The sequence below is a fragment of the Elephantulus edwardii genome, unplaced genomic scaffold, assembly GCF_000299155.1.
Source record: "Elephantulus edwardii isolate Elephantulus edwardi_28Jun2011 unplaced genomic scaffold, EleEdw1.0 scaffold00074, whole genome shotgun sequence".
In the NCBI taxonomy this organism is placed as follows: Eukaryota; Metazoa; Chordata; class Mammalia; order Macroscelidea; family Macroscelididae; genus Elephantulus; species Elephantulus edwardii.
In genome coordinates, this window is record NW_006399824.1 from 11599369 (window position 1) to 11611127 (window position 11759).

Below are 11759 nucleotides of genomic sequence, written 5' to 3' on the forward strand. Positions count from 1 at the left end.
AATAATTTTAAAAAAAAAAAAGCTAAATACCTGACTAGACAGATAGGAAATGTTAGATTTTCCCAACCTGGCATCTTTTACTTGTCCCTTTTTTGCTAGAGTAAAGGAGTTCCTTGTTGTTGTTGTTATGTGCCGTCAAGTCGTTTCCGACTCATAGCGACCCTATGCACAACAGCCCTAAACCCTGCTCTATCCTGCGCCAACCCCACTGCCTCTGACACACCCATCCCGATTACCCCAGTCACCGAATCAATCCATCTCATAGAGGGTCTTCCCCTCCTGCGCTGTCCCTCCACCCTCCCAAGCATGATGTCCCTCTCCAAGGACCCATCCCTCCTGGCAACATGTCCAAAGTATGTCAGACGAAGCTCCAGAATCCTTGCCTCCAAGGAGTAGCTTGGTTTAATCCTCTCCAAGATGAATCTGTTTGTTTTCCTGACAGTCCATGGTACATTCAGTACTCTTCTCCAGTACCACAGCTCAAAAGCATCCACTCTCCTTCTGTCCTCCCTAGTCATTGTCCAACTCTCTGATGCATAACAAGCGATTGCAAAGACCATGGCCTGTATCAGATGCACCTTAGTCTCCAGAGTGGCACCATTCTCTTCAGTACCCTGGAGAGGTCCCTAACAGCAGACTTTCCCATCGCAATACATTTTTTTATTTCCTGGCTACTGGTGCTGAGAGTGTTGACCGTGGAGCCAAGCAGACTAAAGTTGTTAACAATCTCAATCTCTTCACCATCCATCCTGATGCTGCCAATTGGTCCAGTGGTGAGAATCTTTGTCTTCTTGACATTGAGCCTCAGTCCGTACTGAAGGCTGCAGTCCTTGACCCTTCGCAGCAAGTGCATGAGGTCCTCCTCATTTCAGCAAGCAGGGTTGTGTCATCTGCATAACAAAGATTGTTAATAGATCTGCCACCAATCCTGATGCCACAATTCTCCTCATAGAGCCCAGCCTCTCAGATAATCTGCTCTGCGTACATGTTGAAAAGGTATGGAGACAGGATGCATCCCTGGCATACACCCTTCCCAATTTTGAACCATGCAGTGTTACCTTGCTCTGTTCTGACTAGGAGTTCCTAGGGAGCACAAATGTTTGTGTATTTCATGGTCAGTCAAAAAGTTGGTGATTCAAATGCACAAAGAAGTACCTAAGCAGAATCTCTGACAAACTGCTTCCAAAAAAACCAACATACAAACACACACACACACACACACACACACATACTTCAACTTACCGCCATCGAGTCTCTGCCTATTTATAGTGACCCTCCAGGCCTTGATTCGTAATAAGAGGGAGCTCTGCTGGCCTAGTGGTCAAGAGTTGTACTGCCAAGCCGAAGGTCAGTGGTTTGAATTCACCAGCTACTCCAAGGAAGAATGACGGATAACCAACCCCTGGGTAATTTACCGCCTCTGAAAACCCATTTGAAGATCAGCCATTTTTGACTCAATGGTACATAATAACAACAATTCTTAACTGGAGGAAACTTTTTTCCTCCCTCAGAGTCGCTGCAGAAAAAGTTCTACTTTGGCACATAGATGCAGTGATTCAGACTCAACTGAATGGCAACTGATTTTTCCATTTGGCTGTTTGTTTGTTTGTTTGTTTGTTTAGGGAAAGGCTGCGGAATTTACCAGGCAGGCCACCACTTTCACACACACTAATCTGCAGCTTGGAACCCCGAGGTGACTTGGTGACTGTTGTAATGTTCCACATGCAGTGTGCCAAGCAAGGTGCTGAGCACTTGCACATGCATTAACTCTATCGTCTCCTACTTGTCCCACCAGGCAAATGTTTCACCCCATGTTATAGCTCAGTGACTGGGATGTAGAAGTTGAGATTTACCCAAGACCACACAGGGGTTGCTGTCAAAGTCTTCCAGTGTCACATTCAGTGCTCTTTAAGACACAAAAATTCTACAACACAGCTGTCTGGACGTTCTTCTGAATGACAGGACAGCAGTTCTGTTTAGCTGGGTAGTTAGTCTCTGGTCCTCCACATACAAACATGGGGCTTTGGGCAAATCAGATGGCCTCTTGGCCTCATTCCCTTAACTGCCAAACAAAAAGGACAATGTTTACCTACAAAGAAGACTGACAGCAGATGAGATGATATCATGTCTAGAAAACACTAAGCTCCAACGACTCACATTAGCTCAATAAATGTAAAAGAGAAAGCTACCAGAGCTACCCATCCATAATCCAATTTAGTAGAATGGCATTCTCTATTCTAGTGTGTTTCTTTTAAAAATTTCCAAAATTCTTTCCTGCAGTACAAAATTCAAGATAGTGAATTCTAAGTTCTTTAAAAGTTATTGCAATTTGAGCAGATTCTGGCTAGCTTTTAGAAGGGCTTCCACAGAATCATTGCTTTGTCATCATTCTTCAGAACAGGCAGCAGCTGGCCTAACAAGACAGGTCTGACGGGCTCCCCCTAGCGCGGAGAAGGAATAGATTGTGATATTGATGGTGATGACAACAGTAATGTAACCAGACATTTTAATTTGCCTAAGTAGGAGGTACAATTTTGGCATGAACTCTTCATGATATTACCCATGCCACTGTCTCTGTTTGCTAAATTTAAATATCATCTTGTTATACTAAGTCTCCTAATACTGCCAGAAGAAATGCTTTGTCGCTTTATCACTTTTGTAACAGACACATTTAATCACAGTTTAATTACAAAATCTAGAAAACATGAAAAATTTTAAGAAGACCATTCTTATGCCTTCAAGAAAAACTAAAATGGAATTGCCTTGGACTCACAGAGTTATATTAATCAAAAAACGACAAAATTGCATGTCTGGGTTTTTTGCTTAGAGGAGGTCTTCCAGAGGTCAGGAAGCCAGAATCTGTCCACCAGAGGCTCTCAAGTCTTATTTCCACATCTATTCATGCTAACATCCCAGCCCTCAGAGCTTCTCATTTATTTGGTGGCAATAAAATGGTTAAAATGGTTGGTTGCTAACCAAAACGTTGACTGTTTGAACTGGTCAGCCACTCCACAGGAGAAAGTTGTGGCAGCCTGGTTTCATAAATAGGGTAGTTGTAGTCTGTGCTATAGCATTGCTATGGGTGAGAATCAATTCAATGGCAGTGACTTTGGTTTGGTTTTAGATAAGAACTTGGAGTGTTATTTGTTTTTGTTCTTTGGTTGTTGTTGTTTTTTACCTCTCCAGGTAATTCTAATGTATAGCAAGGGCTGAGAATCACCAACCTGTCCTGATATCCTTTAACATCTTTGTTGAGAGATCATTCACACACCACAACATCCATTCATTTAAACCATACAATTCAATGTGTTTAGTAGGTTCAGTAGGACTCCCTGAGTGACACAGATAAGTATTTAGTTGCTAACTTAAGTGCTTGAGTGAGATTCACAGCCGTTAAAACTCTACAGAGCGCAGACCTACTCTGAAACACACATGAGTCAGAACTGATGGGACATCAGCTAGAAAGTATCATTGTAGAGTTGTTCAGTCATCATTATAAACATTAGAGCATTCCCATCACCATCTCAGCAGCAAGAAAACAAAGTCTTCACCACTGGGCCAGAAGACAACATCATGATAGATGGAGAAAAGATTGAAGTTGTCAATGATTTCTTCTTGCTTGGATCAGCAATCAATGCCCTTGGTATTAGCTGTCAGAAGATGAAGAGACATATTGCATTGGGCAAGTCTGCTGTCAGGGACCTCTCCAAAATACTGGAGAATAATGATGTCAGTTTGAAGACTAAAGTGTACTTGATTCAGACCAAGGTCTTTTTAGTCATTGGTCATGCATCTGAGAGCTGGACAATGAATAAGGTTGATAGAGAAAGATTTGATACCTTTGAGTTGTGGAGTTAGAGAAGATAACTGAATCTCCCATGCACTACCAAAAGAATAAACAGATATGTCTTGGAAAAAGTACAGCCAGCATGCTCCTTGGAGGCAAAGATTATAAAGCTTTGTCTCACATACTTTGGGCATGTTGCTAGGAGAGGCTAGAAACCTTGGAGAGGAACATCATGGTTGGAAAGGTGGAAGATGAGTGAAAAAGAGTAAAACCTCAACAAGATGGGTTGACTCAGTGACTGCAGCAATGGGCTCAAGTGTTTCAGAGACAATAAGGACTGCGCAAGATAGGACAGGATTCAGGTCTTGTTGTTCATAGGGTCACTGTGAGTCGTACTTGATTCGAAAGCACCTAACAGCAACAACAATAGCATCCATTCCCTATTCCCCAGTCACTTCCTCACCTAGTGCTAAACAGTCACTATTCAGCTTCTGCCTTTACAGTTTTACTTACTCCAGGCTTTTCATGAAAGTGGAACTATTCAGAATGGTCTTTTGTTATAGCAACTCCCCTTAGAGCGGTTTTCACAGCTCAACAATACTGTAGCTTGAATCAACACTTCATTCCTTTTCCATCATCACATGTATTGTATAGATATTTCAAATTTTGTTGATAGCGAAAAAATCAGTTAATAGGAACTTATGTTGTCTCTACTTTGGGGTGACTATAAATAATCCAGATATTTACAATTACTTTTTAGAAAACATCTATGAGGGGTTTTTTTATGTAACAGGAAGCATGTGTGCAACAATTTGAAAGCATTTCCCCAGAAAAGAACAGCACCCCACCCTTTCTCTTCACCAGCTTCCCATAATCACCCAGTTCTCCCACTGTAACGGACAGAACTGAGCAAATTTCTTTTAGAAGAATCGTGTTGAAGCTTAAATGTCTATCTGCCTTGTTTGGCCTTACATTCTTGGCATCTATATCAAAACCCAACTGCAATCTTTTTTTAAACTAGGCTATGGCTTCACCTAGCACGCTTTTTCATTCTGATTCAGAGCAGTGCTTTTCCATCCAGCACATTGCTCAGAACATTTTAACAGTTTTAGGTTTTCCAAGTCCCTCATTTCAGCAGCCCCTCCACCCCCTCCCTCTCTCTTATCAAAAGTTGATGGCAAGGTCTTGATTTAGTCATTTCACCTCTTTCGCTAATTCAAGCCAATGTCATTTCATCCAGCAAATCACAAAGGGGACGGAATTCTCATACATGAAGGAAGCTCTGGTGGTGTCGTTTGTTGGGAGTTGTGTTATTTAACTCAAAGGGTATGGTGTGAATCCACGAGCAGAGTTCCAAGGGAGAAATAGAGGCGGTCTCCTCCTGTGTAATTTATAGCCTCAGAAACGCAATGGATAAACAGCTATGAGTTGGTTTCAACTTAGAAGCAATGAAAGAGTGACAGTTCATTGTGAAGGAAGGTATGATGTCAGTCACAATGGTTACAGTGTTTATCAGTCAACCAAAGAGGCTGGTGACTCAAGCCTCAGTGGCTTTGTGAGAAAAAAAGAGTGATCTATTGTCAGCTCTGATTATAGGTAGGGAAGCACGATGACACAGTTTCATTGTCATAGGTTTGCTATGAGCAGAATCAACTCCACAACACCCAATGACAGTAATAGTATCATGTGTGAGCACTTGCTCAATTTCAAGCACCATACTAAGTAGTTTCCATAGATTACCTCATTGTCTACACCTGAATATACTTCAGGAACGGTATCATTGTCTCTATTTTACAGAAAAGAGAACTGCAATTTGAAGAGCTTGAGCAATGTAGCCAAGTACACTCAGTGGGTGAGTGACAGGCCTGAGATTTCCACCCAGATCAATTTGGCTCTCAGCCTCAGCATTATGCTTCCTCTTCTGTTTATATAACTATGGAATTAGTCAACAAATAATTGTGCCTGTGGGATATACAGAACTGGGCAAAACAAAACTATCCCTGCCTTTATAGGATTATTTCATCATGCTGTGGTGGCTTGCTTGTTGCAACACTGCTTAAAGCTACACCACTTGTTTTCAAAATACCCACAAGTTGCCCACAGTGGACAGGGTTTCATCAGTGCTTCCACACCCAGAGTGTCTAAGAGTAAAGACCTGGTGATGTATTACCAAAAAATGGCTGTTGTTGTTAAGTGCCCTCAAATCAACTATGACTCATAGCAATCCAATGAACAACAGAGCTGAACCTAGCTGTGTCCTACGCCGTCTTCTTCATATCTGACATGCTCAAGCCCATTATTACAGTCACCTGTGAATACATCTTGTGGAGGGTCTTACCGTCTTTCTCCGACCCTCCGTTGTTCCCATCATGATGTGTTTTTCAAGGATTAACCCCTCCTGACAGCATGCTCCAAGCATGTGAGGTTAAGCTCCTCCATTCTTGTTTCTAAGGAGCATTTTGGTTCTACTTCCTCCAAGACAGACTTGTTTGTTCTTTTGGCAGCCCGTGATATATTGAGTCCACTTCCCCAGCATCACAATTCAACGGCCTCAATAATTCTTCTGTCATCCTCATTCATTGTCCAAATTGCAGATGCATAGGAAGCAATTGAAAACACCATGTCTTGGGTCAGACACATCTTCGTCTTTGAACTGGTATCATTATTCTTCAGCGCATTTGGAGATCCTTGATGGCAAATTCTCCCAGTGCAGCATGTCTTGTGATTTCTTGACTCCTGTTACCATGGATGTTGATTGTGGATCCACATAAAATTAAATCATTGACAACCTTCATCTTTTCTACATCTATCATAATGTCATCTATTGGTCTAATGGTAAGGATTTTTGTTTTGATGTTGAGATGTAATCCATATTGAAGACTATAGTGTTCGATCTGCAGTGTTTCAAGTCTTAACTTTCTGTAAGAAAGGCTGTATCATCTGTCTAAGGCAAGTTGTTGAAGAGTCTGCCTCCAATCATGATGCCACATTCTTTTTCTGGTTGTCCAGATTCTTGAATTCTTTGTATGCATGACAGGATTGAGTAGGTATGGTTGTTGTTGTTGTTATATGTCGTCGAGTCGCTTGCGACTCATAGCGACCCTATGTACAACAGCCCTATACTCTGCTCTGTCCTGTGCCAATCGCACTGTCTCTGACACTCCCATCCCGATTATTCCAGTCACTGAATCAATCCACCTCATAGAAGGCCTTCCCCTCCTGCACTGTCCCTCCACCCTCCCAAGCATGATGTCCCTCTCCAAGGACCGGTCTCTCCTCACAGCATGTCCATGTTAGACGGAGCCTCAGAATCCTGGCCTCTAAGGAGCCACCCAGTTTAACCCTTTCCAGGATGAATCTGTTTGTTTTCCTAGCAGTCCATGGTATTCTCAATACTCTTCTCCAGCACCACAGCTCAAAGGCATCAATTCTCCTTCTATCCTCCTTGGTCATTGTCCAATTCTCTGATGCATAACAAGTGATTGTGAAGACCATGGCCTGTATCAAACGCACCTTAGTCTCCATGAGACACCATTGCTCTTCAGTACTTTGGAGAGGTCCCTAACAGCAGACTTTCCCATGGCAATGTGCCTTTTAATTTCCTGGCTACTGGTGCCAAGAATGTTGACTGTGGTGAATAGGTATGGAGAAAGGATATACTCCTAAGGCACACTAGAAATCAAAACTGAATATTGTCCTATATCGTGGTGGAAGATGAGCCTTCTTGGGTTAAAATACAAACACAAAACTCACGCCATTAATCCACTCCAACTCTTAGCAACCGTGTTGTTGTGTGAGTGCTGTGCCATCAAGTCAGAACCGACCCATAGCTGACTGTCCAGCGGGCTTTCAGAGGCAGTAACTGCATGGGAGGATATTGCCCATCCTTCTCCCATGGAGTAGCTGGTGGATTCAAACCACTAGCCTTCAGGATTGCAGCACAGATTCTGATCACTTGGCTACCAGAACGCCCAATTCAAAGAAATAGAGGAGCCTATAGGGCAAGTAAATTCACTCTTTAGGCTGTAAGTCTTTATAGAAGCAGATTATCACATCCTCCATGGAGCAGCTGGTGGATTCAAACTGCCAGCTCTTTGGTTAGCAGCCCAATGCTTAATCAGCTCTGCCACCAAGTCTCTTTCCCTAGGTTGAAAAACACTCGTAATACACAGTAGCCATCACAGTGTACTGGAGCATGACCACCAATGATGAAAACGGTGAAAGACTGGCAAGTATTTTGTTCTGTCCTTGCAATGAGGAAGAGTCGACCCAAGGGCAACTAGCAGCAATAACAGAGGATGGCGATGTTAACACCACATCACACAGTCCTCTAATTTCACACTCTGAGGAGTAGCAATAAGGAAAGGTGCAGTACATTATGAGTAAGCTAGTCTAGCCCCTAATGAGCTAGTATGTTACACGTTGTGCTGCTAATCAAAACATCGGGAGTTTCAGTCCACTCTTCTCCCTGTGGGAGAAGGATGAGATCTCTTCTCCTGAAAAGATCTGCAGCAACATAAATCAAAGGCAGGGTCACCGTAAGTCAGAAATCATCATTCAAGTCCAATGAGTGTGCTAGGCAGGGATTCAAGAGAGGAAGTCCCTAAAGAAGTAATATTTGAGCTCTGTGAAAAGCCTTCTCCTCCCTAAAGACATTCTGTGTGGGAGTCAAGGAACAGTAAGGGAGGAGTATTTTCTGCAGAAGAAGCCTACCTGCTGAGCTGTGTGTCTGTGACAGTGCTGGCTTGGTGAGCACCAGCCTTGTCACCCTGCCCTCCAGCCCTTCCTTTGTCCCCAGCTGCCTGGCTCCTAAGTGTCTCCTGTACTTGTCCTTGTTTCACATCAAGCCACGTGTATGTATTCAACTTACCAGAGCAAATCTGTAGCATCTTCTAAATGATCCACAGACACACACACACACACACACACACACACACACACACACACAATTCCCTCCAAAACCAACACCCAGTCAGAAGGGAAAATGTGGCCCAAATGATTAGAAAACATGTTACACTCTATTTGGTAGGTTTGATGCCAAAGGACTTAGAGAATATTATTGTCGGGGATAAGAGGAGGATGGGGGGGGGGAGGTGGAGGGGAGCCCGCTTTCACACAAACACCAAAATTGCTGCAGTATTAGCAGCTCTTTGAATTGAAGACAGTGTGTGGGTGGCTTCGGCTCCATGAGCCTGGGTCTTACTGCCATCTGCAGCTCTGTTCCTGGCAGTGCACTGGGACTCAACAAGCATAAAACAGAGCTGAAAGCAAGACAGAGAAAGGAAGTGTGGGTTTGCACCTGACGTGGTACCAGCCCTGGGCTGACAGACTATTCCCTCGGAAAAGACATGGGGCCGATTCCCCTCTTCTATTAGAGATAGGATACATGTACAAGCTGTGCTTGAATGATAAAGCAGCACTGCTGAAGACCATCCTCAGAGATTTATTTGATTGTTGATTGCCTTCGAGTCAAGCGCGACTCATAGGGACCCTATGAACAAAAGGTCTGAAGGCCCTCTTCAACTATAGGCATTTATCAAAGTTCATAGAGTTTCCAGAGGCATGTTATTTAGGACGTGGATGCCACTCCTGCTTGAAAACCTAGTATGTTATTGTTTTTATATGCCATTGAGTCGCTTGTGATCTCTAGTAATCCTATGTACAGCAGCTCTGAACCCTTCCCTGTCTTGAGCCAGTCTCACGAAACTCCGACACACCAACCCCCATCACCCCAGTAACTATATTAATCCATCTCATCCGAAGTCTTCCTCTCCCGCGTTGTCCTTCCACCCTTCTAAGCATGATGTCCTTCTCCAAGGACTGATTTCTCCTGGCCACATGCCCAAAGTAAGTGAGGTGGAGCTTCAAATCTTAACCTCCAAGGAAAGACCTGGCTTCACCCTCTCCAAGACAGAGCTACTAGTTTTCTTGGCAGACCATGGTATGTTCACGACTTCTCTCCAGCACCACAACTCGAAGGCATTTATTCTTCTTCTGTCATCCTCAGTCATTGTCCAACTCTCCGAAGCATAACACATAATTGAGAAGACCATGGCATGGACCAGGTGCACCTCATATCCAGACCAACATTGCTGCTCCTCAGCACTATGGATGACAATGATTTCATTTTGCTCCACAATCAACTCCCTTGGCACCAGCAGTCAAAAAAATCAAAAGACATATTGCATTGGAAAATTTGCTCATGGGGCGCTCTGGTGGCCTAGTGGCAAGAAGCTGCACTAAAATCCCAGAAGTACACAGTTCAAATCCACCAGAGGCTCTGCTGGAGAAGGAGGGACAATCTTCTCCTGTACCTGTCAGATCTGATTGGATGGTACATGAAAAAAAAAAAAAGAAAAGAAAAAGAAAAAAGTTTGCTCACAAGGGCCTCTCCAAAGTGCTGAAGAGCAATGACATCAGTTTGAAGTTTAAGGTGCATTTAATCCAAACCATGATCTTTTCAATTACTTGCTATGTTGCTGAAAGTTGAACAATGAATAACATTGACAAAAGAAGAATCAATGCCCTTGAGTTGCAGTGCTGGAGGAGAGTTCTGGATATCCCATGGGCTGCCAAAATGACAAATATATATCTCAGAAAGAGTGTAACCAGGGTGCTCCCTGGAGGCAAGAATCGTGAAACTTAGTCTCATATTCTTTGCATATGTTGTTAGAAGGGGCTAGTCCTTGAAAAGGGACATCATGGTTGGAAAGGTTTAGGATCAGAGAAGGAGGGAAAGATTCTCAATGGGCTAGATGAACACAGTGACTATAATGGTGGGCTCGAGTGTGTCCGAGATGGTTAGGATTTCACAGAATAAGGCAGAGTTTAGATTCATTGTTTATAGGGTCACTATGAGTCATAGTCAACTCAGGGTACTTAAAAACAACTGAATGTGGGAGGGGGCTCTGGTGGCCTAGTAGGTAAAGAGTCCCACTGTCAACCCAGAGTCAAGTGGTTCAAATTCATCAGCTACTCCATGGAAGAAATGTGGTCAATCTCTTTCCATGTGATTTACAGCCTCTGCAAACCTTCTGGAGGGTCAGATATGAGTCAGTTCCGACTAGATTATACATAACAACAACAACTGAATGTGGAATTTCCACTCATTCTGTTGACCTGCTTAAGGCCCTCCTTGAGGTTAATGTATTCATGCTCCCCTTGAAATCAAGGGCAAGCAATTCAAATCCACTGGTTACTCAGCAGGGAAAAGATGAGCAATCTCTTCCTGTGCAATTTTCTGCCTCTGAAAACCCATTGGGTGGTCAGGTTTGAGTCAGTTGTGACTCAATGGCCCATAACAACAGCAACTCTTGATATTGATAACAAGGTCAATTTTGTAGCCCAGTTCTCAAGCTAAACCAAACGCTGCACCTCTTTGACAGTTCAAATCCACCAGTGACTCCAAGGGAGAAAGATGGTCAATATCCTCGGTGTGATTTACATCCTTGGAAACTCAGTGGAGGAACGACTATGGCTTGGTTCCAACTCAACAACAGTGAGTGACCTATGAAATCAAACCATTTAGTATGGCCGCAGATGGTTCATCCTGATCTGGTCTTGCTATTTATTTTCTTTCCGTTTTATTTTCTTGTTTGTTTGTTTATGTGGGGTTGCCTTGCTATTTTAACCAGAGTTCTGCAAAGACATGAACCCAAGTGGATATACATGTATATACATATAAATGCACATATGTATATATACATACACATGTGTGTGCTTATACACATATGTCTAGTTATACATATATATGTATGTATGTATATATGTACACTTATGATAGTGAGAGAGCTTCGTGGTGGCTTAGTGGTAAGGAATTGCACTACTAATGCAAAGGTATGCAATTCGAATACACCAGCTGCACAAAGGAGAAAGTTGGGCAACCTCCTCCTATGCAATTTACTGCCTCTGAAAACCTACTGAAGGGTCAGCTATTTGGTTAGTTCCAACTTGATGGCACACAACAACAATT